We start from the raw sequence: 5,263 nt of genomic DNA, 5'->3' as shown, positions 1-5,263 counted from the left end.
TTTTTGGTGAGAATGATCTTCTAATCATAGAGATCATCCTCACCAAAAATCAGCTCATTCCAAAACTTCTAACCCATATAGGACAAAACACGTTTGTTAAAGTGTAGGGTAAAGCTTAGGGTGTTGAACATTTCCCTTTTGGAAATGCATATAAAAAAGTAGTATTTTTTCATTTTTTGATGAAAATCGGCCAATGATGGTTCTTTTGGTTTGAAATCATATAGACAAGTTGTTATTTCCATGTATTTTAATCAGAAAATTTTGAAAAACAAAAATAAATTTATTTTACCAACGTTGAGCTCACCAATTTTTATCGTCGAGTTCAATAAGAGAAAATGTCAAACTCAACATAAATAAAAAGTGATGAGCTCAATAATAAAAAGGAAAATGCTAAAATGACAAAAGGAATTTACTATGATTCTCACAACTCTGACGTGGGATGTGCAAATAACCATATATGTGTTTCCTCATGATACGAGTAAAAACCATCTAAGGTCCTCTGTCACCCCTTGCACAACCCCAATAAAAATGTTTACCTTGTAAATAAATAAAAAGTGGTGAACTCAACAATAATGAGAGGCATTAATTAATAAATAACAGCTTTACTAAATGTACTATCAAGTTACATATACCCCGAAATAGCACAACATACGTTTGAGACACTTGAAACAAAGCGATCCAAAATAGTTGAAAATTCTGGGAGATTGGGAAAGAGAAATGTATCGAATATGCCAAAAACCCCAAACCCTATACGAAAGCTATACATAACCCAGACATCAAAAGCGAATCTGAAGACTCAAGCCCTGAAATCCTAATTTGAAACTTACAAATCCAAATTAAGTCTCCAAAATCCAAAGCCCAAAGAAATGGGAAGTGTCCGCTTCTTTGAAGAAGAGATTTCATGTCAAACATCTCCTCTCTCATCAACCCCACCACTCTCCTCCCAACCTTCTTCACACCCAAAACACTATTCTCTCTCTCTTCCTCTTCTCTCAAGGTATTTTTATTTTATTATTAAAATCCTTTATTTTTTTCTTGCTTTCTTTATTGATTGTTCATCATGCCTGATGTAATTGGATCAATGATGATGATTAGGTTCACATAAACCTTAAATAAAACTGGCCTGCATCAATTGCCCATCACTTTGTATTTCCATATCTATTGTTGATTTTGGTGCTAGAAGCATTGATGTTAAAGAAAACTTAAGATTAGTGACATTAGATTCCTGACTTGTACATATATAAACTTTACAATTAATTTTGTTCCAATTCTTCAAGGCTTTTATATGCTTAAATGTTGATATCCTGTGAAACACATCAAGGACACATTTGAAAGAGGCTGATATATGTTGGGACAATCTTTGTTTTGGCAGATTATATGTATGTCATGAAATGTTCTAAAGATGGAAACTTTTCCAAAGGTGAATTACACTGTTACATTGAATCTAACCCATCATCTGCAATTTTAAGCTATGGGTAGGTTAGTTATCTCAACCTTCTCTGTATTTTTTATTTTTTAATTCGCAACTTCAAATATGGTATCCTAAGTTCTTTTGTTAGTATGTTTCACTTTTAAGGATTGAAATTCATACTAATCAACTTATGTATAAATTTGCAAATAAGTTACTTTCTTTGTGCAAGAGCTTTAGCTTACCCTTGCAGATGGTTGTTGTATGTTAGCTATTTTGCAAAGGAAACTCATAACATGATCCTAAAACTGGATATAGATGTACGATATACTAATTGAAGATTGGTATGAATATTTAAATTGGTGTTAGCTTTGGTTTCTCTAATTATTGTTGTTATTAGTTTTTTTTTGTTGGGGCATGGATACTTTGTAGTGGTATCATTATGATTTTCTTCTAAGGCCTTGATGGATTCTATTCCAACAACAACAAAAATCAATAAGCTATATAATATAAAGGGCTTTTTGATTGCTCACAAGTGATTGCAATTTGAAATTGTTCAAGGATATCGACAATGTAAGCGTAAACCAAACTTTCTTATTCAATGTTGTATAACATTAGGGTTTGAGCTTTGATCATTTTCAATTCAGATAGGGAAAGGTGTTGAAAGTCATGACATTTCTGTCTTTGTAATTGTTAAGGTTGAGAGTGGTGAGGTCCTTGCTCACCAATCTTGATTCTCTTGTTCTTTTTTTTCCTTTCTTATGGTCTGGTTCCCCCTAATATATATATAAGCAAAGGTGCTTTGTCTCAGCATTGGACCGTTCTAGGTTGATTTGGGCAAGTCAAAATGATAGTCTAAGACATAAAACCATGTGCAAGACAGAATTGTCTCTTTAGGCACCGTTCAACCGACATCTTCTTAGTCTTAAAAATATTCTCTCATCTTTAGGCACCTCTTTGCTAAAATTGTAGTTCACATTTCTTTTCCTCATCTCTTGACAAAATACACCATAGAAGCTTCTTGTGATTATGAGCAGTTAATTCATCCATAACCAGTGAAAATGGCGTAGTTAGGATGACAAGGTTTGTAAATACAACACTATTGAAAACTCTCTTTGTTAATTATGTCACACAATCTGTAGCTCTCTCATACATGCCCTTCATGATGTTGATGTACCTACTTGGGACTCCTTTTGTCCTGATAATAACCAAAGTTTCTGTCTGGGAACTCTATCCTAAGCTTTCTCTTTCATTAAAGATCATGTGGGGGACTAATAGTGGAGGACTTGATTGACTTTCGTTGGTTTTATAGATGCTTTTCTTTTCTTTTGATCCAAGTCTTGTCCAAGTTGAGTTAGTTCTGCTTGTTTCTTGACTACTCGTTTCTGTTTTTAAACTTGATGAAACGTCTGTGCACATCTTTTTTTCTCTTCATATTTTTTTTTTTCTGAAAGGTAATCAAGAACGTATGTGCACATCTCTTTGCATACATGTTACTAATTCATGATATGGGTTGCATCATTAAATAAAGGATATTAATAGTGAGGCTCTTGAATTTCTCATCAGTAAGATGATAACCATTGTGATTTTTTCATAACAATCAAAGCACTCAGTGCATCTAAGCTTCCCTAAGTTGGATGACCACTCTTGTATTGGCTAAGTTTATGTGGAAAATTTCTATCTTCTCATTTGCAGTGAAATAAGCACAAAGTCTGGGCATTTTCAACAGAGCCTTTTCAGGTCACTGAATTTTCATAGATCGAGAGACCCTTAAGAGTTTGAAACTGTCTCAGGTTTCTCTAGTTATGCATTCTTAAAGACGGGCTGTATATACACATCCGTGAATTGTGCAAAGTATTTATGTGAAACGAGATGCTATTGCTGGTCTTTATGTTCTGTTATTTTGTAGAGGCACTACTAGACTTTGTTTTGAAAGCTGAACCTATTTCAACTGTTATGCATAGATAGTTAAATAATATTTATATTGTTTTTCATCCTTTGCAGGGTTCCCTATGGAGAGTGCAGAGTTGGTACTGTTTCACAACTGCTCTATTCCTCTCTTATAAGTCTACAGATGGGTCTCACGGACAACAAGATGGGTTGGACTATCGAGTTAAACTAGGCAGAAATGGAAGCAACTGGTTCATTTCTTTTATTCCATTTTATTTTTTTCATTTAAATTTTATGTAGGTAAACCATCTTCCATGGATGTCAAAGAAATCTAGTTTTCAAACTTCTCTCTTAGCGATCTGCAGATATTTTATTAATAGTTCATGCATGATCTCGCCTTTTTTTTCATCCTTGATGCTTTAAAAAACATCTGGCTGTTTGAAAACATAATATAACAACCAGATATTTGCAGGCACATAATTTGGAGTGGCACCAATTATTTAGATTCACCCTTACCAGACTAGAAATTAACCACGACAAGTTAGTCTACGCTGAGTGAACCTTCAAATTTAGTGGGCACTGACTCATTTATCCATGTTGTTCAATTTATGGGCCTGCTTTCATGGTACAATTATCCATCAATAAAGGATCTTAATCCCTCCAACTTCACTTGCCAACCACTAACCCATTACCTATCCAAAAAAAAAAAAAAGTCCCATAGGTGTGTCCAAATGCTGAAAGCTTAAACCTTGCAGGTGAAACCTCAACACACTAGTTAACTGTAGTTGTAGGTTCACCAGCCTCATAATCTATGATCGCTTCAATGGATGTGGAAAGCCACAATTATTTAGTGGATATAATAAATACCAATAACTGATCACTAGAGAGCCCTTGATACAGGAAATACCATTTTTCAGCCTCCAAAGAAGATGACTTTGCACAAAGTGTATTGGCTAATTCCTGTCAGATACCACTGTTATCTTGATACCCTCTTCACCAAACACAAAGAATCTCAGTATCTTCTTTAAGGTAGTAGCATATAGTGAATGTCTTATGTCTGTGTGCCTGAAAGATCGACTAACTAAAGCATTGTTCCGTCTTTGGATAGCTGACAGTGGATACAGAAGTACCACATACTGGTTTGATCAATTGAAACCAAAATTTTCCCATTTAACAAGTTCCAGCATCACAACATTGGTGTCACTTTGTGCAGCACCAATGCTTTGCTTGTTTTTAAGGATTTTGCTTTGTTGGAAGTTCAAGCTTCAGAAACTCAGGCAATTTAATAGTAGTCTGGATAATTTTGTCCGATGTGAAGGGAACCAATCCCTTTGGAAGTCATCAAGTGGGATCTTGAGGTTTAGACTGTTACTCATTAGGAACTTGAGAGAATCAAAGACAATGAAGAAATAAGGAGCAATTTATAACAGATTTGATGAGACCTCTGAAAAACAAGCTCACGTAAACCATGGTCGGTGTGAATGCCAAGTCCTGCTGGGCTGTTGCAAAACTATGGAGTTTGAGGGGGATGATAGACTTCTAATGGGAAGTTCAAGCTGTAAATGGTGAAATCTGAGGGCTAGATTACTTCTATGGTTTGCTGATAATAGAGAATTATCTGATCAGAAGTGGTTTTTCTGATTTGATATTCCAAGGTATCTGATCTAGCTTTTAAAGTGCGCCCATCAGTGGCCTACCAATGGTTCAGATGAATGAGTTGGTTGGGCTACATGTTGGTATATGTTTCAGGGATCTACCAATTGTGAATATTATGAAGGAAATAAGTATATAAAGTTACAAGTTGGTTCATCATCTATTATCAGACCTCCAAAGTGTGTATATTCATGGGCGTACAAGACCATTTCACAAAATAAGGTAGCTTATGTTAGTTTTATGGAAAAATTAGTCCTACTAACACAGAATAATTGCATGATTTGCTGAATGAAATACCAAATATCATCTACA

General features: G+C 34.8%; 1 long non-coding RNA gene across 1 annotated transcript; it reads left to right on the top strand.

Annotated features, from left to right (window-relative positions):
- Window positions 1-649: 649 nt before the first annotated feature.
- LOC147382080 (uncharacterized) lies at window positions 650-5,257 on the top strand. Its single transcript, XR_015174139.1, has 3 exons — window positions 650-997; window positions 1,373-1,479; window positions 3,413-5,257. It is a non-coding gene; the product is annotated as an uncharacterized LOC147382080 (long non-coding RNA).
- The last annotated feature ends 6 nt before the right edge of the window (window positions 5,258-5,263 follow it).

The sequence above is a fragment of the Akebia trifoliata genome, unplaced genomic scaffold (genome assembly GCF_017979445.1).
Source record: "Akebia trifoliata isolate Shusen 1 unplaced genomic scaffold, ASM1797944v1 Contig00047, whole genome shotgun sequence".
Lineage (NCBI taxonomy): Eukaryota > Viridiplantae > Streptophyta > Magnoliopsida > Ranunculales > Lardizabalaceae > Akebia > Akebia trifoliata.
The sequence above is the reverse complement of the archived record's forward strand: the minus strand, read 5'-3'. Positions and strand labels throughout refer to the sequence as shown.